This window comes from Pelodiscus sinensis, chromosome 3, assembly GCF_049634645.1.
Source record: "Pelodiscus sinensis isolate JC-2024 chromosome 3, ASM4963464v1, whole genome shotgun sequence".
NCBI lineage: Eukaryota > Metazoa > Chordata > Testudines > Trionychidae > Pelodiscus > Pelodiscus sinensis.
Window position 1 is genome coordinate 99,832,300 of NC_134713.1, and position 25,043 is coordinate 99,857,342.

The following is a 25,043-nucleotide window of genomic DNA, read 5'->3' on the forward strand; positions in this document are numbered from 1 at the left end:
CAAGGAGTAGCTATGGCCTATGTGCCAGGAAGGGTATATATAGTGCAAGCAACAGAGAGGGTCTATGGCTGGGAGTGGGGTGCTGCTGGGCCCAGCCATGCACTCAGTCCCTAACTGGCACAGTGGAGGCAGTTCCTCTCCTTGGGTGCAGCAGGCTGGGTGCCATCCTAAATAGTCACTGTGGTACCTGGCACCTGCTGGATTATACCTGCCTAAGCCTGGAGGGCATGGGCTGTTACTCAGCCTATGTGGGGAAACTGACCTGGATTCACAGAGCTCCTGGTATTACCTCAGTTCCCCTCTACCCTCAAATTTCTGCTTGTGATGGTGAACTACCCAGGACTATATGATAGTCCCCACTTTGGAAGCCCCTGATTCATACTTTCATCACTTCTTGGTTGGCTTACAGAAAAGAAATAAATCTGGACATGAAACCTCCAGCACTTAGGAAACTGTAGCTAATACAAAATGCTGTAGCAGATTTCCTCAAAAACGGCGAGGAGTCCTGTGGCACCTTATAGACTAACTGAAGTGTTGGAGCATAAGCTTTCGTGGGCAAAGACTGAAGTGGGTCTTTGCCCACGAAAGCTTATGCTCCAACACTTCAGTTAGTCTATAAGGTGCCACAGGCCTCCTCGCCGCTTTTGCAGATTCAGACTAACACGGCTACCCCTCTGATACTTGACAGATTTCCTCAGGAACACAGGTACCATGGGTACATCACACCTATCCTGCACTCTGCACACTGGCATTCCTTAGAATTTCAAATCAAGTTTAAGATCCTGGTCCTTATCTTTGAATCCCTCCCTTCCATGTCCTGGGCCTAGCATACCTAAAAGGGAGTCTAAAGCTCCAGGATAACAAAGATTAAGACCTTGATAAACAACAGAGTCCTCTGACACAGTAGACCTCTCAACAATGGGAATAAAGCTCAATTACACAGGAGATAAAACCTTTCCTGTGGGGTGGTCCAAGAGAGTGGAATGATTTCTGAAAGGTACTAAGGAGAATCATAAAACTCACCACTTCACACTCTGTGTGTAAGACTTTTTTTTTGTCTTTGCCTTCTCTAAGATAAACATCTTGCAACATATCTATTTAACACAAACAAATGAACACAACACCGCTTACCAAAATAATACCATCCATTCCACATTATCATCTTCTTTCCCAGGATCAGAGAACAACCGATCTGTGCTTTAATGTTCATATTATCATATATGTATGTGTGTGTGTGTCTGATACTATGGTGATGAAAATGGTACAAAAAGCTATACAAGGCGTCTCCACTATAAGTCGCCCCAGTATACATCCATTCCGCATTAAAGTTGTTGATGCTTATAGGAACTGATGCATTATAAGTTCTCCCATTCCCCACTCTTAGGTTGTGCAAAAAATCCCAAAACAGAAAACCCCTAACAAATTGCACAAATGGAAGCCAGCCTCAGGAAAAAAGTTCCCTGCTTTAAGTTGTTTCGCTATACATTCCAAAAAACTTGGACTTATCTTGGACTTGTAGTGAGGACAGCCTGAATTGCAGGACTATCTATTTTTTGACAATTTCTTGGTCATTATAGTCAATATCTGGACCCCAGAGAAAATAATAATACAACCCCCATAATGACAATGAATAAATAAGATGTCCACAACCATTAAAAAGGATCTGGCTATCTGGAGCTGGCCCATCTAGTGACTACCCCTGCTATCTAGAATAGAACCCCATTAAATCCTGTGTGGATGCGGCTATTCAGAATTAACGTGCTTTTTATTTGGTTTAGTTTTATTCATTTAAGTAAATTGAGCTAAATGGCATTAAGGACTCTTCCATTCTAAATGAGGGTATCCCCACATCATATTGTATAAAAATTATACTGAGTCACTGTGAAATTGATAAAGAGAATCCTACTTAAAATATGAAATACGTTAAATGTATAAAACACAATGATAACACTGAAGAAGAGTTTTGTGTAGCTTGAAAGCTAGTCTTTTTCACCAACAGAAGTTCATTTAAAAGATTTTACCTCACCTGCTTAGACTGTTATGCTGTAGCAAATACAGACATGAAGTATTATGCTAATTAAGGGTAGGGTCCTGTGCAATTGAGCATTGGGAGTTTTGCCATTGAACTAATTTCATAGAAGTACAGTAAAACTCCAATAGTCTGGCATCCAATTGTACGGCACTCCCAATAGTCCGGCATCAAAATGGCAAGAGCCTAGTGAGTGAGCTTTGGCAAAAAACGAGTCACAAGGCGGCAGCAGCAGCAGCAGCAGCTGAACCGAGCGAGAAGGGGTAAAAAAGTTTTAAAAAAACTAAAACATTACAATATACTGTATACCGTATGTAAAATAAAAAGGTTAAAAACACTTTAGATACAGTGTATACAGTATATATATAACCATTTTATAGTACCTCCTGATAATCCGCCATATCCGATAATCTGGCACCACCTAGGTCTCAAAGATTCTGGATTATCAGAAGTCTACTGTATTTGGCATTGTAGTTTTTACATGCTGGTCTTGACCATACAATACATCACGATCAAACTACTGGTTAAATGAGAATGAATTTGATAATTCTTTGTACACATACAGTGCACTTCCATCCATAGTTTTTTAAAGAGATTTGCAAAGTTGGTAGATATCAAGCACCATTGTACAGATGGAAGTAAGTGAAGCATGCAGGTTAAACAAAGGGTATGTCCACACTGCAGAGTTTTTCCAATAAAACGGCCGTTTTTTTCAGAAAAACTACACTTATGACCGTACTGCAATTGCATTCTTTCTGACAACGGTAAACCTCTTTCTGCGAGGAAGAAGCCTTTTTCCGAAAGAGCTCTTTCAGAAAAAGGCATGTGTGGATAGGGAAGTGGGGCTTTTTTTCGAAAGAAGAGGCCTTCAGGAAAAAACACACTCATTCCATAGTAATCACAACTTATGTGAGATAGCATCTAATCAATGTGGACACTATCTTTCGAAAAAGCAGAACGCTTTTTTCGACGCGCTTTTGCTGTGCGTGGATGCTCGCTTTCGGAAGAGGTTTTTCCGGAAGATCTTTTCTGGAAGAGCTTCTTCCAAAAGAATCCTGCAGTCTATATATAGCCAACGTGTCCATGATCACACAGATTCAGAGGCAGAACCAAACCCAGAGCTCTCTCAATTGGCAGGCTATTACAACACAGCTGCTGTCCCCTATATAAGAGTGTGCATCAGGTGGACTATACACTTCAGAAATAATTACCATCAGTTTACAGTCCTGTTAATCTGAAGTTGATGCAGCCAATGAAACAGAATTTCTCATAAGAAATACATTCTCCCTGACAAACCTTGAGGTTTTATGAGCTCTATTCCATCTCTAAATAGAGGAATTCCAAGCATGGGCTGCTGCCATCTTCAGGGACTGAAATATTTATTGGAGAGTGGATAGAGCTGCTTTGAGTGAAATTGGCTACTAGTGGCTAGTAGGGAGGATGCTGAGGTCTAGAGGCATGCAGTTTAGCCCTCCAAACATCCAAAACATGACATATGTCAATTGGACATTATGGGGTTTTTTTACTTTAATAGATATGTCTATGGAAACAGGAACATTACCTACCTGCAGTAATTTTCTAACATCCCACCATTAGCGTTTTTATTTTTATTTTTTGCAAGCTATAATTCATCCGTTCTGAGGTTTGGGAAAAGCTGGTACTTTTCCTTTTGCATAACACTGTTAGAATCCACATCTGGCAAGGACCTATCTGATGAAAGCCTTTAAAACAGTTTGCTTTTAGTTTAAGAAACACAGCTGTGGTACAATAGTTTCAGCCCTCTATTGCTCTCTTGAAACCTGGCAAAAAAGCAACTGTTTAAAGTCTTATGACAGGTTATTATTTTGTTTAATGTGAAATGCTCATCTGACAAACTGATTGAGCTTGATTTGTGTGCGTAACCCCTCTGCAAATCTACGGGCTATATGATTTCCCTTTCCCTCCTTCCCCATCCCCCCAAATTGACATCAACCACTGTGCCATCTGAAAAAAAAATAAGGCACCTGGAGTATTAAAGTGATTTAACCAGTTTGATTTATGTTAATGGTACAGAAGAGAATATTTTTTGGTCCTCAAAAACATAACAGGCAATTGATGTGCCATATTGCAGTATGGTTTTAGCTATCAACATGTCAAGATTTAGTTTTGCTGTTAACATTTTACGATTTAGAAGGCTATAAGAATATGTGCAGTGTAGCAACAACACAGGCATCATTCCCTCAGCTATATTTATTGGGCTTTCATTTTTTCTTTTATAGAAGAAATTGAAAAAGAAAAGGAGCAAGGGGAAAAGACAGGCATTCTCTCTGTTTTTCATTTTCTTCATTCTGTCAAGTTATGAGAAATAAAGGGACAGACAACTAACTTCTAATGGTTTGTTTTCAGACTAAAATGTGCTAAAGGTAGAGAAATTGGTTACCAATGATAGCTAAAGATAACCTAAGTAGTGTGCATGATATGAATCTTGACCCCCCCCTCTCCCATCCATAAACCAAAGTTAGTTGCATGATTAAAATGCAATGGGGTCGGTATTCAATATATGCTATTTGTTTGTATATCTGACACTATAGTACATAGCTTATACAATAATATTCTTATGTCACATTTTTTAGAGCTCCATTTCCCTCTTCTTCAGTTACATTTATTGTAGTAAATAGATGAGGTGCATTTTTGGACTCATGAGAAAGAAACCATTTTCTGCATGTTTTTTTCAGAGTCAAAGAACATCAGTATGTTTAGATATGTTGAGGAGAAAGTCAAAGTTAACTCAAACAGCAGGGTAGGAGATGGGAAAATGCCATGCACATTTTTCCCCCCAAAAGTTCTTGTGATTTTTTTTTAAATTAAAAATGAAAATCAGTCAGATGGTTGAAAAAAATAGGAGAGGAAAAAAAGGACCACAAGACAATGGTCAAAATGCTTCCTGCTTGTTTGTTCAGAATTTTTAAGCTTGAAATGTCATCAATTTTGAAATTTAGAAAATTCCCACCAACCTTATTGCTTTTAGTGTGAAGGTGACAGTAATAGATTTCTTCCTGACATTGCTATCTGTGATGAGCCTATGTTAACACATCTGGACAGTAAATCAGGACCATATGTAATATTACTGACCTCAAGACACCAAAAGTGAGTTGGACTCCCTCAAGAGATGGAAAATGAAAATCAGCATAAACTCATGAGCTTGACCTCAAAATGATGTAATTAAAAACCCCAGTCAAATCATGCTTTTAATCTGTATTTTGACCTTTTATCTCTTCCCCCTCTCCTGCTTTGCCAGCATGTGTGTGAGAATTTCAGACTGGACAGTCAACCTTTAATGCACATAAAAATGCATACCTCTCCCTGCCTGCTCAGAAAGAGACTCCAACTCCACTTATCATCTCTTCACCCCTAAAATAGGAATGGATGGAACTCCCCCTATTACTGCCTTGATTGTCTCTCTCCTTAGCTTATTTTCTGTGCTTAAAGAAGGGCTTTATGGTCTATAATTTGAGAATCGCTCATCTAAGAAATGTATATTATTCACACTTGTAAAAAATGTTATTTTCTAGGTTTGAGTGGAGCAGTTATATATCAGAAGATGACCACAAGACCATGGTCAAAACATATGTTAGATATATATCTATATTTTAGAGAGTTTGTGCTGTGTCTGTCTATGAATCCATCAGGCTGTCTGTGAGTCCATTTCTTCGAGAACTCCTCCTACATGGTAAGAGCTAAGACCACCAAATGTGGTACACAGCTTCCTCTTCTCCTAACTTAAAGCAAGGTCAGTATTTGGTTGTGCCAGGAAAATGGAATGTGCCTGGAATTCAATTGTTTTCCATAACATGAAAAGGGAGGGGTCTGAAAGGAGGGACAGTTATACTTGTCAGTGACCACTGGGATACAGTTGTTATGCATTGTGATCACAGGGGAGGCAGACTCACCAGGAAGAGAATGATCAACTGAGGCCAGGGCTTACCATATTACTGGCCACCAGTCCAAGAAAGTGGTTCTACTGCCCCAAACCCTCCCCTCCAGCCCTTGGCCGCAGCACCAGAAGAGGGAGGAGGAGCCCTGCTGGACAGAAGGCAGACAGTAGCCCCAGACTGTCCCACCAATGATCTACCAGCTGTCTGGGGATGCCAGGCAGCACAGTCCTGGACTCCCCCCTTCCCACCTAGACCTCTCGTAAGGAGCTGCCAGGCAGCTCAACCCCAGCTCTTCTCCTGTGAGGAGTCATATGCCCTCTGGTCAGGAGGCTGGGCAGCCCAATCCCAGCCCTCCCCCCACCATGAGGAGCCACTGACCTCAGGGACTGCCAGTGCAGCCCTTCCCTTCCCCCTCCCTCCCAGGAGAAGCCGCTGTTGGATCAGCACCACTTTTGCCACTATGGACAGCACTAGTAAGCCTCTACCTCCTGTACTGACTTTAACCCCACCACCCTCTGCCCTGACCCCCTCCACCTTCCAGTCACCTGCCCTGACTCCTACACCCCCACTCCCTGCCCTAAGTACCCACAATATCCTCTGTCCCCTGCCCTGAGTCTCGCACACCCCAAGCCCCTTCCCTGACTCCTGCATCCCCCACCCCCTGCCTTGAAGGACCTCACCAATGCCGGGTAAATCTTCAAGTAAATATATAAAACAGAACTTGAAAATTATATCCGTCATTAGAGCTAATTTTTAGCTTTAACCAATAAATGGCTCTGATGCAAAAAAATATTGAAAGTGCTCTTTATTCAATAAACACTGGAAAAACACTGGAAATAACTTGTATCTAAAGCCTTTGTCCACATGGAGCAGTAATGTAGACCTTTTGGGGTGCGACTTCTAATGTGCACTAATGTGTTGTACATTAATTGGTCTGTGTAGACCCTTCTGTGGCACACTAAAGATTCCCCAGTGAACTTTAATGTGCTCCTATTTGAAACAGTGCTATGTTAGAGCTCACTAAGGGACATTACAAAGAGATTACTCACTGCAGTTTATAGTAATATAATCAGTAATGTAATATATTACATTATACTATATGCATTACTCATACTGCATGTATAAAGAGAAGGTCTTTAAAAACCTTGGTGTCTGTATATCTACATAAAATTCAAATATTGCTAAAAATGAAACTAATCAACATTCTCAAACAACAGTCCTACAATCATTTGTCACTGATTAGGTCATAGTAGAAATAACATAGGATTGGTTTAGCTTATACAAGAAGCAACTCTGCTCTGACACCCTCCCTTCCACTCTCTGCCTATGACTGCGCAACTCCTCTCCCCATCCCGGCCTCCCCCCTGTTCTGGATCCCACATCTCCACTGCACTGCTCTGCCACCCTCTGCTCTGGACTCCATAGGCAGGGAATAGGAGTGTCGGGTGTACTGCAGCACTCCAGGATTTTGGTGTCCTGGACTTGTGCTCCTGGAGTTAGGAGTCCCAGCTGTTGGCCCTGAGCTGTAATTCCCAGAGTCCTGGTTGCTGGGCTCGCTCTTACTTGGATGCTGGCTCAGCACCCAGCTTGACTCCAGGGTCCTGTTCAGCTACCAGCCCCATGCACAAGGGCTTCGCTGCTGGTCCCCACATGCAGGGTCCTACCTGGGCCTGGAGTACTAGTCACTGGTGTGTTCCTGGCTGCTGGCCCCAGCTCTAGGGGGCAAAGAGGGGTGTGGACTGATCTAAAGGGGGGGGGGGGGGGCGGGACACAGCTCAGCATCCCAATACCAAAACCTGTTCTGATGCCATTTCTGGACTCCCCTCCCTACCCCTTCTTCCTGTGTCTTGTACCACTGTGTAACTCCTAAACCTTCCTCCTGTCCTCTACCTCTCACTACACTGTTTCCCCTTTCTATTCCCTAGCCACCTTTCACAATGTCTTCCGCAGAGTTCTAGTATTCCTCAGTCCCTGTGCGTTACCTAAACTCCTGGACCATCGAATGGCAGCCAACCTGGCTTCAGATCAGACTCCTTGGAAATAGTGAGGTAGCAGCCAACCTTATTAAAGCAGTCTCACATGCACATACAGGTTATTCTGTAGGAAAAATTGTGACCATCTTGCTGGCTTTAGCCCCATTAGCAGTAATTTCTTTTGAATAAAAGGAAATTCCATGCATTTTGGGCCTTTCTTCATGTTTTCATGAGACTATGATTACCAGCTAGCTAGCGTGAACAATCAGGATGGGTCTGGGTGGGGATTAGGTAAGACAAAGCTTTGAATATTGGGACTGTCCCCATAAAATTGTGACATTTGGTCACCCTACATGAGACAAATGAAAACCCCATCCCAAAAGCCCCAGAGTCTTGATGAAACTCTTAGAGTTGGCAATATCACATATGAGTCCATAGCTGGAGATGTGTTAATCCTTCTAGCAACAGGGGGACAAATTCCAACTGGCCTTTAGAACATGGTGTGTCCCAATTATACACTGTAACTATTTAAAAAGGCCATTCATGCCATCTATATTCAATTTATGTCAAGGAACAAAGAAAAGATGTCTGACAAAAGCTTTTTCTGTTGCAAAATAAGTTTTGTTGACTTTAAAAGATGGATAGACAGTCTCCCTTTAATTTCTAAAAGGTGTTACTCATGATTATAATTTTCTTATACCAAACTAGTCGTAGTATAATTTTCAGAAGCTCTTAGCTTTGGCCTGGCTGTGCTCCCAGTGAAGTTTGTGGGGTAACTCCCTTTTAATTCAGTGGAAGCAGAATTAAGAGAATTGTGTGTGCATCTGACAATTCTACCCTGTATATATCTTAAATTGCATAAACATCTGGACAACTTAAAATTTGTGTATATATACAATCCCAAAGCTCTGCAGAACTAACTCCTTTGCTCTTGACATGTTAGGCCCCAATTTTGCAAAAGTTTATGCATGTACTTAGCTACCACTGATTTCAATGGGACTAATTATAGTAGAAAGGCTAAAGCACTTGCATAAGTAATTGCAGGACCGATGTCTTTCTTCCCATTATCCTGAACTGTCCTATATTTGATACCTAGATAAATACCTAGTGCCTGATTCTCCATTACCCTAGACCAGAGGCTCTCAAACTGTGGGTTTCAACTTCATTTGAATGGGATTGACAGGCCCGGCATTAGATTTGCTGGGGCCTGGAGCTGAAACCCAACTAACCCCTCCTCCCCCAATGCCTGTAGCCAAAACCCCAGGGCTTCGGTCAGGGGCAAAGGGACTCAGGGTTTAGATTCAGCTCCATGTAGTAGGGCTTATGTTACAGCCCCCACCCAGGGTTGAACCTTTGGGATTTGGCTCCCTTCCTCCTTGGCCAGGTGGTAGAGCTTAGGCAGGCTCATGCTTCAGTCTCCTTGCTTGGGGTCATGTGTGACGGCGCGTTGGGGTCCCCCTCTCCTGCACCCCGAAATGGCATGAACAGACTCCACCAGCCGGTAGAATGGAGGTAGTTTATTGCTTCTCCAGGATATAGCACAGCACAGATGTAATCTGGTTACAGGAACTGGGGCTAAGAGGCCTCAGTGCCCCCTTGAGATGGGGGAGTCCCAGCCCCCCTCCCCAGCTCCTTCTCCCCTGCTTTCCAGACAGGAACTAAACTAACTCTCCTCCAGCCCTGCCCCCCAGCCAGGGCAGCATCCCCCTTCCTTTGTTCCTCTCCATGGGGGTTAGCTGGTCAGACAGGATGAGAGATCCCTTTGCATAATGACTCATCACCTGTCTTGCTCGGTGGTGCTGCAGACAGTGGCCAGTGAGTTAGCAAGTTACCCCCCACTACGTCACATCATGTAGTAATTTTTGTTATCAGAAGGGGGTCACAGTGCAATGAAGTTTGAGAATCCCTGTCTTAGAGCATGTGCAGATATTTACACCATGCCAAATAGGAGTAAAATGTCTACAAAGGTGCAGGGAAATACAGGATCAAGCTATTAAATCCTGTAGCTATGGATTGGAAATAAACTTATATTACAGTGCCCCTAGATGAAAATGTTTATGCTGTTTCCCTTTAAACGTGCTGTGTATATTGATAAGCTAGCCACAGAGTTCCCGTGTGATGTTGGTAAAGTCACTTAAACCAAACTGTTCACAGCTGGCCACTAACTGTGCATTGCTCATTTTTGGGTGCCTAACATTAGTAGAAATTCTAAGTGCTCACAACTGCAATTGAAGTCCAGGGATGTTTTTCTTTGAATGTGTAAACTGCTATGCAAATACCAAGTATTATGAAAAAATTAGGCCTCTAGTTGGGCATCCAAAATTAATGAGACCCTTTACAATTTGGGTCTCTCATTGACTCAGTCCTCCAACTGTAAAGATAAATGTATTTATTATTTGTGAGGTACTCAGATATTGTGATGACAAATGCCACAGAAAAGTCTATAAAATATTAATAGTATTTTATTTAGTGCAGACGCGGAGCATTAAATAGCCCTAATGCCACACCTGAAGATATGGATAAAATAAATATAGCATAGCTACTGATTAAATGAGCACCATTTATCTGTGCACTGGATGAGGCAAGTAGGTGAGAAAAGAGTATGTGAACAGATACTTAAATATTGTAGCATATTGCTTATGCACAAGAGGACTGAACTAAGATAGTATAGGCAGAATTTTGTCCCCAAAAGAGGGAAATGTGACAGACTCCATGAAGTCTGGTAAGGACTTTGATATTGAGATAGATTTTATGTGGAAGGTGCTCTGATAGTATGGTCATAAGCCGCAATGTAAAATTATAAGATAGAATGTGAATTATGGAATTGCCTAGTTTTGAGAGCTTGATTTTATAACCATGCCCTTCTTTGAATGTAGTTTTTCGGTCTGTAATAACATTTATATACAGAAGGGCAAAGCAGGCAGTGCTATTTTCTTTAACAGCACTCTTTACTCAGCTCTGTTCCAACTGTCTTTTTTTCAGGTAGCCCTACAGTGATTTATAAAGGGAGAATTCATGTCACATTCTAAAAAAAAAAGAGAAAGAGAACTTTGTACACATCCATCCTTCCTGTTTTCTATAAAGAAAAAAGTTAGGGCTGCTAGAAGTCCATGTTTAAATAAAGAGGGCATTTAGAGTAAATGAATGCAAGTAGGTGTAGGTCACTAAGAGTGACCTTAGTCCCAAATTTAAACTGGTTTCCAGTTTTGGAGAATTACACTGAGATGGTTTGGACTTAAGAAATGTGCCTTCATTTTTCTAACTATTTTTAAGTAACCAGCCCTTCCCCCCCATATTGCCATTTAGGTAGCTGAGCACAAAAATATTATGGGTTTGTGATTGGCAAGAACTGGCATGGGGGTGATGCAGCCCAACAAATGTAACAGCTGACTAAGACTACAGTTTTATGCATGTGCACATACACCGCCATGGACTATGTGTTTGGGTAAATGGATTTTATCTGATGAAGAGAAAACATGTTGCTTAAAGCACAATGAATTTATGGTAAAAACTAAAGTCATTTGAATTTTAAAATCCAGTTTTATTTTATATAACTAAAGTGGACTACTACTACGTCTTGCATGCATAAAGGGTTGAAAATATTTTGTACAGAAATTTATAGCAATTCTTATTAAGGAAACGTTATTTGTATTCTATATGGAAATTAGATGGTATGGCGTGGCTTTATGCATGAGGTTTGGAACCCCTGAGTACTCTTTAGGGAACAGGAACAGCTGATTTCTTCATTTGCAAGCCAGAAATCTGACAGCCACAGATGTGAACTAGTCCAGCTTTCGGTATAGAAACTATTTGCCAATGCCAGAATCCAGGCAATTAAGTGGGTTCCCCTCCTGGTAACCTGGTATTTAGCCAGGCTGTCAGAAGCATATAAGCTATTCCAGGCTTAAAAAGGGCTGAACATGATAGAATACCTGAAGCCTTTTCCTGGAAAAAGAATAAGAACAAAGATAGTTAAGGAATTGAGATTATATACTGTAAATTTGTTTCTTTGATTTCCCTATGTGTCTGCCCGAGTTGACTAGTGATGTACTGCAGGAATGACAGATAAATAGATCTAAGTGCAAATTTTCTGTGTCCTGTTTAAAATTGACTCTATCTTGCAGTACTTTTATTTATTTGTTTGTTATTCTTAAGATATGGAGCTGTTTATCCAGTCATGCATCAGTAACGCAGTACAAAACAAGTCCCTCCCTTTGTTTACCTCTCTTTCTTGTCTAATAATAAAATTAATGCTTACCTGTCTCCTGCATGGAGTGTCAATTTTTTATCTGTGTGAAAGAAATGTATACATCAGCTTTATACTGTATTCCACTGTTCTTGTTTTTCACCAGCATTAGAGGTTACCAAAATCAGAGATTGAAGAGTTAGCAGTTCTACCTGGGGAGACCTTCTGTTTGTTACTCCTCCATGTTTAGTCAGATTAATAACTTTATGTCCCCTTGAGCCTCCTCCTTTGGACCTTCATCTGTATCCACAGTGACAATGGGTTGATTCTCCTCTTGAGCAAGGTGTAAATGGCAAATAATTCCAGTGAGGAAGTCAATGGTGTTACACCTATATAAAATGGGCATAAGGGAGTGCAAATCAGGTCTAATGATATTAAAGCGCTCATGTTCAGCATATCTATTTATATTTCATTGTGTAATACTATATCTCACAGTTAAATTATGGTGAAAAGTTGAAAGCATAATTGCAGCCATTTAGATGCCTTATAATCTGATTCAAAATCAGCAAGTTAGACAACTGCACTGGCAGTTTTGCACTGTCAGCGCTGGAAGGTTTTCTAAAAAATGTAGACCAAAAATGCAAGAATCCATGTGTGAATCTGGCTCCATTGTACAAACACACAAACAAACCACAGAACTTAATAAATGTAAATAAAACTAGAAACAAACCATTTAGACAGATGGAATTATAGGGGTTGCCATATCAGATCAGGCCAAATCCTGTCAAGCCCAAAATCTTGCCTCTTGTCTGTCTCTTAGGGTAGGTCTGTACTAGCCCCCTAGTTCGAAGTAGGGAGGCTAATGTAGGCATTCGAAGTTGCAAATGAAATCTGGGATTTAAATATCCCAGGCTTTATTTGCATCTTCCCGTTCGGGCACCATTTTTAAATCCCCTTAGTTTGAACTAACTGCCCGCGACTACATGCGGCAGTCAAAAGTTAACTCAAACTAAGTCCTTAGTCTGCGGAATGAGGTGTAACAGTTAACTCGAACTAAGGACTTAGTTCGAGTTAACGTTTGACTGCCGCGTGTAGTCGCGGGCAGTTAGTTCGAACTAAGGGGATTTAAAAATGGCGCCCGAACGGGAAGATGCAAATAAAGCCTGGGATATTTAAATCTCGGGCTTCATTTGCAACTTCGAATGCCAACATTAGGATTCCTAGTTCGAACTAGGGGGCTAGTATAGACATAACCTTATTGAGGCTCATCAGGAGACAGTAGCTGAACTTCTTTTGGGTATGTCTACACTACCCCCCTAGTTCGAACTAGGGGGCTAACGTATGCATACCAAACTTGCTAATGAAGCCCGGGATTTGAATTTCCCGGGCTTCATTAGCATAAAGCCGGCTCCGCCATTTTTAAAAGCCGGCTTGTTCGAACCCCGTACCGCGCGGCTACACGCGGCACGGGCTAGATAGTTCGAACTATGTAGCCATTCCGATCTATCTGTACACCTCATTCCACGAGGCGTACAGATAGATCGGAATGGCTACATAGTTCGAACTATCTAGCCCGTGCCGCGTGTAGCCGCGCGGTACGGGGTTCGAACAAGCCGGCTTTTAAAAATGGCGGAGCCGGCTTTATGCTAATGAAGCCCGGGAAATTCAAATCCCGGGCTTCATTAGCAAGTTCGGTATGCATACATTACCCCCCTAGTTCGAACTAGGGGGGTAGTGTAGACATACCCTTTGAAATTAATCCAACTTTTTTCTTTCAGGCCATTTCACTTTCAGGTGAGGCTAGATTATATTGCGTAGATGTTAAGAGGATCTTAAACTACGACCTGATCTATAAGATCATAAAAATCTAGGGCCTGAAGGACCCTTAAGAAGTCATCTAGATTATCCCCCTTGCACTGAAGCAGGATTACATATTTCATAATACAAGGATAGGCAATAACTTTTGATGAGGGCCACTCTATGAATTTGATAAGTGGTCAAGCTCTGTGCTTTTATTTGTTAATGGTCTGGGATGAAAAAGAGAACTTGCAATAGGTAATTGGGGTGCAGGATCTAGAAAAGAGTTGTGACCAGGGTCAGGGGTGTTGGAGGTTGGGTTTGGGTTGTGACATAGGTCGGGGGGAGGGGTGACCTGGAGTAAGGGACTGGGGTTCATGAGAAGGTATAGTTTCTGGAAGAGAGTTTGGATGCAGGAGAGGATTCTGACCTGGAGGAGAGGTGTGGAGGGATGGGGGGTTAGGGAGGATGTTGTGACTTGGGGGAGAGGTCCAGGAGGAGGTATAGAGGGTTTAGGCTGGGAATTGGGGGGAGGGAAGGAAGGAATTGCTATGTGCAGGTTATGGTTGGGAGATGCTTACTAATGGTGGCTCCCAGCCAACAGCCCAGTGGGACCCTCTGATAGGCTCCCTGACTGTCATGCCCCCATACACCACTCAAAGCAGCAAACTCCTATGGCCAGCATTTGCATCTCTGCATTCATGGCCCAGGCAGCTTCCATTGGCTGACTTCCAGCCAACTGGAGCTGCAAAATTGAGCTGAGGTGGAGGCAGTGTGCAGAGTCCCCAATCACCAATGGGCGTGCATGGCTCCCGTAGCTGGCTGCTCTGAGTTGAATATGGGGGTGTGGAAGCCAGAGAGCCCATCAGAGGGTCTTGTTGGGCCAGGATAGATCTATCCCATGGACCATATTTTGCCCATCCCTGTTGCAATAACTGAATAAAAGTGAGATCTCTGGGAAAACACTTTATTTTTATAGGAATCATAGTATACATTAGTTTCTGCTTGGAGACCATTGAAATGGATCAGAACCTGCATGGCGTTTTACTGTGAGCTACTTGGGCATTTTCACTAGATCAAAAGAAACCTCTACTGCATTTCTTAGTCATCAATAGAGAGATACAAAGACGTGTACCTGGCATTCCATTACTTTAACAAACTATAGTCTCTGGACTTAAACTTTAGATTGAATCTCCTTTGTAGGAGCATCATGTTCTTATGCCTAAGTGCATCACTTGCAGTAGGGGTTGAAATAGGTAATGATCTTGAAGAAGCATTGCTGCTCTGGTTCTTGTTCTTTAGAAAGTCAGCATCCTAATATTTCTCTAGGATTAGAACAAAAAAAAATCCATTGCTTTGCAATAACTTTGGGTAAATGCTCATTTTATTAATGGCAAAGACCATTGCTGTTAGAACAGTGAATCACGGCCTCATCTTGTATAAATTTTGATGTAGTTCCCACTGGTGCTATGTTGATACTCAGCTGAGGTCTGGAATTTTAACTTTTCCCATTTGCTGACCTTTTTTTGAATATTAACTGTGCAATCCCTGAGTTGAATTGCATTCAGGCATTTAATTCCCTTTCTTTTTTGCTTGCTGCTTTTGAAAGCAAGGGGAAGAAAATAGATTGCCTCTGATCCAAAATGATGGCAATTAAATCATCTTAATTGTGCTCTGCTCTTCAGAGTAGATCAAGGTGCAAGGAATGTGGAGGGATGAAGTCCCACATTTGCTATTGCTATTGCTTGGCTGGAGCCATTAGGCTGGGTTAACAGGGAAGTAGCGTATCAGTTCACATTATGCTGGCTATATCTCCACAGTAGACAAAGAAAGAAACATGCACACACAAAAGTATAACTCTTGCAGATTATTGTAGCAAAAATTGTTGAGAGAAAATAAGAGTGGAATCAATAATTATTTTCAGATTTTTCACCTGTCCAAAAGTTAAGGCAGATATTTTCCTGTGTTTCAGTGAGACTGTTTCAACCTCCTTTTGTTAATTGTTCCAGCTGCAGAGTGAGAGCAGCTGGCCCTCTCCCTGCTAGTCTATTAAATCTAGTCTCAATGTTCATTAAACACTATCACTATGCTACAGTATCTGGAACCTACCAGAACTATAAAAAGATACAATCTGAAGACTATATTTTGCTCCAAGACCATGTGGTGCATTGTGCAGGCTGACTGATTTTCTGATAGATGGGTGAGGAAAAATGAAATATGTGGTGGTGGTGAAGTGGCTGTAATTCATTAAGAAATACTAAAATCAGAGCAGATGCTGCACAAAGTATGCCCGGGATCAATTTTTTATTTGTTGGTAATATCTTAAATGTTTACCTTCAATCCACTAAAGAAAGAACTGTTCCTAGAGAATGACTGCGCAAATGCAAGGTTTCAAACTTCCAGCTATTTTTCTTGTATCACTGTTCAAAAATAGATCTGTTAGAATTGTTTGACAATGGAAAAACCATGTGGGTGCGCTTCACAATTGAACAATTGAAGAGCTTTCACTCAAACCACGTTAAAAAAGAAAGGTACAGGCACACAGTACCAATAGGTATTATGTCACCGAATGCCTGTGCTAATAGCTGGGTTATGCCTCTGAGCATGTCCACTGTGAAGCAGGTATTTCCAGAATAGGGATGCCAACCTTCTTTTTGCAGAAAATCTTTGACCTGCAACATTCCTAAAGCCCTGCCCCAGTCATGCCCCTTCTCCGAGACTGTCCCAGGGAGTTGTGGTGTGAGGATTCCAGCTGGGGCTGCACATCTGCGGGGAGAGGGAAGAAATGCAAGGTTTCTGTGTGGGACGGGGCTCCAAGCTTGGAGTTGAGGCTAATACAGATCTTTGGGCTACAGTGCCCCTCTTTACCAACAATAACAGATCTTTGGCTTAGGCATAGGAAATATTAACTTGCAAGCCTGTCTGGAACATTTCTGAGTAAGTAGCTCTCCCGTTGTTTTCTTAAGGACCTTTGATATTTTTTTCTGGTAGAATCTTATCTTTGTCATTGTTTCTTGACTTCCTTTGTAAAGCCCTTTGAGATCTACTAACAATATAAGAATTAATTCTTATTGTGACTGTTATGCTGATATCTTTGGGAGATATTATTCTGTTAAATTTGTTTATCATTATTGGCCAGGGATTGTATGTAATTCCATGGTGGAGAATGACCACAGACTTCAATATCTTGGGAGAAGTACCATAACCTGTAGAGGCTTGGCTATACAAACTCAAACCAGATTCTCCAGAGACCAACATAAAAAAGAAAAGGAAGGGAAAAAAGAAGAGAACTTTGGATAAACAACCTAAATTTAACTCTGACTTCCAGCCTTCCTTCTGATCCAGAAAACAGACAGGAGCTTTTTGGTCAACGGGTTCTCAAACCCTTCCTAGGAAGAATTAAAAGAAATTTGGCTTACTGAGGCCCCCCAAGATTGATGAATTACCTCCAATAAGCTTTCAGCCTGCATATAGGAACTTGTATTCCATGTATAAATATTAGAAGCAGCACATTTCAGTGAATGGGATATGAAACTAAGGGTATGTCTAGACTACATGCCTCTGTCGCCAGAGGCATGTAGATTAGGCTACCCGACATAGTAAAATGAAGCGGCGATTTAAATAATCGCCGCTTCATTTAAATTTACATGGCTGCTGCGTTGAGCCGACAAACAGCTGATCAGTTGTTTGTCGGCTCAGCGCGGCAGCCATGTAAATTTAAATGAAGCGGCGATTATTTAAATCGCCGCTTCATTTTACTATGTCTGGTACCCTAATCTACAGGCCTCTGTCGCCAGCGGCATGTAGTCTAGACGTACCCTAACACTCAAAAGGCCCATTTTCTTGTTTTATAACTCTGCCACAGCTACTTTGCATGTCTTTAGTCAAGTCTCTTCATTTCCTTATGCTTATATTCATCTCCCTATTATTTTGTCTAGTTAGACTGCAGGCTCGTTAGGGTTCTTCTTATGTGCTTGCATGGTGCCAAGAACTTTTCTATCTTTAGTTGATAACATCTCAAGGTCTCAAATTAAAATAAACTACTGAAAAAAGAACACCTACAATCTTAAATTGCCAATTTTGGGGTGAAAATAGATAATTTGTGTGCACCCATGGTAACTATAGGTTGAAAATGAACTTTTTTGGTGCATACATGTACACATTTGACTCGAAGTTAAGGCTATCTATGCTAAAAGCACACTGAACTTAGCTCATTTGATTTCAAACTTCTGATTTTAGTAACTGGAACCATAATGAACATGAAAAAGTAAAACTTGTATGTATGGGAGTTACTCAAAGTAATTTTGCTAATGTTGACACCAAATTCTACCAAATGAAAATTTCTGGAAGACCTCGAACGACGTTTCCTCATATCTCATCCCCTAGCACCCGTACTCAACTTATGCTACAGTGATGACATTTTCATCATCATATGGACCCACAGGAAGGAGGCCCTTGAAGAACTCCCTGGGGATTTCAACAATTTTTACCCCACCATCAATCTTAGGTTGGATCAGTCCACACAAGAGATTCACTTCCTTGACACTACACTACAATTACATGATGAACACATTAACACACCACCCTATCCTGGAAACCTACTGACAGCTATTCTTACCTACACGTGTCTGGCTTTCAGCCAAGACACATCACATGATTGATTATTTATAGCCAGACCCTAAGATACAACCAGATTTGCTCCAATCCCAACAACAGACAAACACCTACAAGATCTTTATCAGGCATTCTTAAAACTTAAATACCCACCTGCGGAAATGAAGAAACAGACTGACAGAGCTGGATGAGTACCCAGGAATCTTCTTCTTCAAGGGTATGTCTACACTACAAAGGTAGTTCGAACTAACGGACGTTAGTTCGAACTAACTTTAATAGGCGCTACACTAGCACTCCGCTAGTTCGAATTTAATTCGAACTAGCGGAGCGCTTAGTTTGAACTAGGAAAACCTCATTTTACGAGGATTAAGCCTAGTTTTCAAACTAGCTAGTTTGAATTAAGGGGTGTGTAGCCCCTTAATTCAAACTAATGGGAGGCTAGCCCTCCCCAGGGTTTCCTTGGTGGCCACTCTGGCCAACACCAGGGAAACTCGTCTGCCCCCCTCCCAGCCCCAGACCTCTTAAAGGGGCACGGGCTGGCTACAGTGCCCGTGCCAGGTGCAAGCCTGCCAGCACCCAGCCAGCAGACCCTGCACCTGGCACGGATCGAGCCACCCACCTGATGCCCCTAAGTCCTCCCCCTCTTCCCGGGACCAGGCTGGTGGCTCCCGGGAGCTTGCCCGGAACCGCAAGACGTGGGCACCCGCCTGGGCTAGTGCGGACATCGTGGACATCGTCCACGACCTCCGCACTAGGCACAGGAAAGTGGCCGTCTAGGGCAGGAGAGCTGCCAGCCTGGCCACCCAGGAGCAGGTGTGCATGAATATCAAGGTGGTCCACTGAGACCCCCGACCCTGAGCCCTGAGCTTACAATGGCTGTCCTGGGTCAGACCAAAGGTCCATCTAGCCCAGTAGCCTGTCTGCCGACAGCGGCCAACCCCAGGGACCCTGGAGGTCCCTAGTGGTGCATAGACTTTAGCATTGCCAATCTTAAATTGATTAGCCAAGTCTCACAAAATCATGGGATTTATTTAAAATAAAAAATAGGTTCTTTTTTTTTCCTTTTGAGAATTCAAGGTGCAATTGGAGCATATTTTCAAGCTTTTTTTTCTACAACCAGCTGAGCTACAACCAGCTGAGCTAGAAACATTTTATATATATTTATACACACACTGTAAATGAGATTCTCATGTAATCATTTGCCTCCAGGAGCAGGGGCTTGCCACACAATTAACAAATATTGCTTGAGTTGGCTATAGTGAGACTTTACAGCTTCCATTCAGTGTCAAATTTCATCCTTAGAGTGTCTAAAAAAACTTTAAACTCTGGATCTAACTCTAAAAGGCAAGGAATGGCTTATGAAGCCAAAAGAGTTTCTTTAGAGGTAGACCAAGCCTGGATTATATCAGTGGAGACAGCTATAAAAAAATTGGAGCAGAATAAAGAATAATAATAATTGATACTATCAGTACGTCTATATTACTAAAAAATTATTTTAACCACCATTATTGTCTCTGAAAGACCTATTGGTGCTTCAGTTCTGATTCTTGTGTTTTGTTCCATGTTGTTCTTACTGGAAATATTTACTTTTAAGAGTTCATCAGCTCCCGCTACTTCTTTTCTACTTGAAGCCATAATCCTCTGTTTATGATTTCACAACTGTTTCTGTAGAGGTGATAACAAAGTCACAAACATAGGATTATTTTGACTTCAGCAAGAGAATAAGCAGCAGATGAGCTCTTAAGGAAAAAGGCTATGTTTTCATGTAAATATCCCAACTAATATAAAGTGAAAGAAGAAAATAAACCAGAAAATGTGGTAAACAAGCCAGATTTTTTTTCCATGAGGCATCAATGGCACTTTAAAATCTAAAACTTTCAGAAACCCACTTCCCAAACACTTCAGTTAAAGTAACTTTCCTAATTTTTATTAATTATTCCATAAGGTGTACCCATCTCAACTTCTAGATGATTATATGTAAACACAAAGTGAAAATGAAAACAAGCTTGATTTTTACTGCAACTAAAAAACCCTAGAGAGCTATAAAAAGCTTAGAAATAGCTGAATTCCTTCCCTAATCCTAAACCTCCCCTTCAGGAAAAAGACTGAGGATTACTATCCAGGGAACCAGCACAGTATCTATTCAGTGTGTTGTCTCCTCTGTACTCATTCTAAAGTGAATGTGAGTCCAGACATTGGACTTGATTCTTTAACTCAAGCTTTAGAGGGTTATGTGTTTAGCTGTGTGGAATCTCCATTTACTACCAAGTTTGTGAGCATGATGTATGCTTCTCTTAAGCCTTCCACACAGGAGTGGATTCAACCTGGAATAAATAAATTCAATAAATGTATGTGCTGTCAAGCTAGTGGGGAAAACCTTCCTCCAAACCACGCACTCCTCAGCCACCAGACTGTCAGAAAAGACAACTCTATGGGAACGGAGGACGTGATTTTATATACTACTTAGGTTGTTGCACACCAAATAATTCATCCAAAAATTGCTAAAAAAATCATCAGTGTCTTGTAATTCAACTATAAATTAACATGATTTAACTTTAGGGATGTGATACTATATTTTGCAGACAATTTTTTTAAATCCATTAAAGGTCCTTTTAATCCATTAAAAGATTATTCAGAGTTTTTGCTCCCTCAGCTAAGCAAAGGGTATGGATAACCAGTTATTTAATTTTAGCACAAACCTAATCAATAAGGAAAACAATGGGGCACACTGTTAATTTGCCTCAGTTACAACCATTAAGCTTCATGGAGAGTTTTGGACAGAAGAATAATACTGTAAGAATGCGACCAACTTTCTGTGAGGGGCTCTGTCCCAGAGGCAAGCAAAATGAGAAGCCAGTTATACACGAGGCAGATCTTGTCTGCTTGCAAACAGTTTAGAGGTGAGTAAGGGAATGTTTCATTCCAGAACTAAGTGAAGATTCTAAAGTCCCATGTTCATATCACTACAAATCTATCTATAAGAACTATATTAGCTGGAAAAGTCCCTTAATTTAATTATTTAAGTCCGTTGAAGTAAATTTGCCTAAGATTTCAGCCTACATCAAACCCACAAGCTACTGAAAGAATCACTTCAGAAAATGTTCTCTAAGGAAATGAATAGTTTTAAATTCAAATTCAAACCTACAGCCTCTTTTTTTTACCTCAGCCACCTTTTGCTTGATGCCCATAAGTGAAGCACATTGTCAAGCACATTGTGGTATTTTGAGTTTAACAAGAAAAGCTGCTGCTCAGTCTTACAATGGTATTTCAGTATTGTCAGTTAAAACCAATAACATCATCATTGCAGTATTTATGCAGAACTTCATCTCGCAGCTGAAATTCATTGCTGGAATTTGGTGTAGCCTTCTTAGGCTATCTCTAGACTGCAAAGAAAAGTCTGAAAAAAATACGCAAATTGAGAATTGCAATTTGTGTATCTTTTTCCGCTTTTTTTTTCGGAAGAGACTTTTCTGAAATGTGGCCCATCTACACGGGGCCAGATTTCAGAAAAACCTCCTCTTTTGACACATTCCTTCTTCCTCATACAATGAGGAATATAGGGATGCTGAAAGAATGTGTCCACTTTTTTGGAATCTGTTCTGAAAAAGCAGATGCATTCCTTGGACGCAGCATAGCTTTTCCGGAAGCTTCCACGCTTCCATTGATTTCAGTGTAAATTAGGAGTCCAAGCACTGTTGTGAATCTAGATCCTTGGGCCCTTCTCTCTGACAGGGATGGGGACCCTTTTGTGGGTTGGGGGCTGCTGACCCACAGAAAAATCAGTTGGTGGGAGGACAACAGGGGCGGGAGTGCCAGCACAGGCTCCCCAATGCTGGGGGGGAGCCCTGAGCCCCATGGGCTGCATCCAGGCAAGCTGGGGGCCTTAGGTTCACCACCCCTGCTCTATAATATGCCTGTTCTAATCCTTTAGTCATTCACATTACTCTTCTATATCAACATCTTTTCTTAATGACAGACAATGATCATTAAGTAGTCACACTACCACCAAATACAGAGTTAAACTCACCTCACTACTGTTTTCTCAAGATCATCCAAGGATCACATTAGCCCTTTTGGCCAAAGCTTTTGGCAACATGGCTCTACAGCTTATGAAGATTATACTTAAAGGAACTTAAATTTTAACAGTTCTTGTATATAATAACAACAAATAATGTAAATCTCAGTGACTGGAATGTAGCACGGGGGAGAGATACAATGCTTTCATAGCAGCATTCAAAACATATGAGATTACTCAGTTTAAAATTAACAATTTGAATTGCACCTAGAAATACATCAGAAGCTAACAGTTTACACAGCATAGGTGTTTCATGCTCCATATTAGAGAGAACACTAGAAAGATTTCTCTATACTACTCTATTGATTTTAGTATAGTTATTATGCCAATTAAGTAGTTTAGATCCCATTTCACCGTCATCACCACTAGCATTAAATATAATTAATTAGCAATAGTGAGATTTATAAAATAAGCCAAGTCAGAACGATTTCTGTTTAGCCATTTTTAATGTTAACGTCTCCAAGATTTCCCATCAATATATTTATTTATTTATTAAACATATTTTGACATACACTTTCTAAACTAAATTGCCTCTCAGAGCAAACATGGACAGCTTCAGACTGGCAGGAATTTATGTGAGAAAGCTATAAACAACTGAAGAGGGGATTGTTATGGACAGTGCCTTCAACCTTAATTCAAGTTGAGGCTACCTTCTCTATTATAAGAAAAGAGAGCCTGACTACAACAGTGTAGTATAAGACAGCAAAGGAATGCTCATATTTGTCAAATGAGTGGATCTGCAGTGCACTGGCTTAAAACTGATTTGCTTCTGAACTCTGTGATTATAGAGTTTTGATTAAAGCTAAAATAACAAAGGTAATGGACACAGAGAATGAAAAAGGAAAACAGTATGCTTTTATTATTGGGAAATAATTATCCAAGCTTGGTGACAAGGGCCCAGGTAGCTGCAGTTTACATCAATTTTACCTCATTAGAGAAACACAAGAATTATGGTAAGTTTTCCCAAAGCAGCAAAGCTGTCATTCAAAAGGGAGAGTCTCATTGGGGTGCAAATCCCTTCAGTTCCTGCTTCTGTCCATTTAAAAAAAATGCATTTGAAGCCTGAGGGAAAAGTACAAATTAAGAGAGATTTTTCTTTATGCAATGAACCCAGCAAGGCCTTAGGTATGCTGCTGCAAACTGCAGTACCTTCAGGGTGCTCATCCACCATGAAAGTCCTCTATTATCTCATTCTTTACATGAATGAAATGTGAATATAGTTCCCGCTTTCTCAAAAATCATTACACTGATTGAATTGTGTCTGGAAGCAATGGAATGAGTTTTTCCACACAATTATTTGCAACAGATTGAAAATGTATAACTGTCCTTTCAGGTGGTGATGGGAGCTCCTCCAGAGTTTTAAGGTCTTGTGAAAAATGATAGCCTAGTAATCTTTGAAACCTTTGAAATGGGGGAATGGAGGAAATCAAGGGTTGCAAATATATATTTAGTTGATTTGGTTGTTTTCTTCATCTTTACTGCTGAGATTTATTGATATTGATTGTGAGGAGAACATAAGCGCTATAAACATTCACTCATAAGAAAACAAATATCTTGCAATAAAATTATAAAACTGGAGAATGACTATTGAAAATGAAAATGGAAGTAGAGTAGCAATATAGAAAAATCACATGGTGGGGGGCAACTATATTTTCTTGGAGCTTATGAATGTCTCAGCATCAAATAAAACCCTTCTAAGAAGCCCAAACCACTGAATAAAGGTTTTAGGTTTTATTTTTAACTGAGGAGCATTAAATACTTTGTCATAGACAAAGATTATCTACTGAACAGTATGTTTTTTCTTCAGTTGACAATATGTTCTTTCAAAGAAGCCTGTGTAATGATCTGCGTCTATAATACGAACGCATATTGAAAATAATTAAACTGGGTGGGGAGAGTGATGGAGAATGGAGAGAAAATTTAGCTAATCTAGGAAGATGTTTATTCTAGTTCTTACTCCTTCTTGTGCATTCTATCAGTCCATTAATCTATCCTTATTTTTGTTTTTCAGTTGTTTGAAACCTTTTCTCTAATTCAAGCTGGCAACTCAGCCCTTAATGTCATTTTAATAGACCTTGTCTTGCTTTCAGGGTGTAGTAAAAGCAAAGGTTTCTCTGTACAAGAAAACTGTGTCAGTCCTGCTCTGTGTTTTCTAATTACTATACCCAGGGCCACCAATAGACACTTGCCAAAAAAAAAAAAAAAAAAAGGCGGGGGGGGGGGGGGGAAATAAAAATGGTTATTACTTAGTCTTTATAAGTACTAAAATCTCCAGTTCCTCAGTGATTCTTCCCAGATGAACTAAATGTCAGGGCCTACCTAGAAAAGTTTGGTTGCACGGGGGTAAGTCATAAAATGGAATTCTGAAGGTTCTATGGCACTGTATGCATCAGAAGGTTCTGACTGGGACATAAGAAAGCCAGTAGCTAACCAAAAGATGTTCCAGGAATAACGA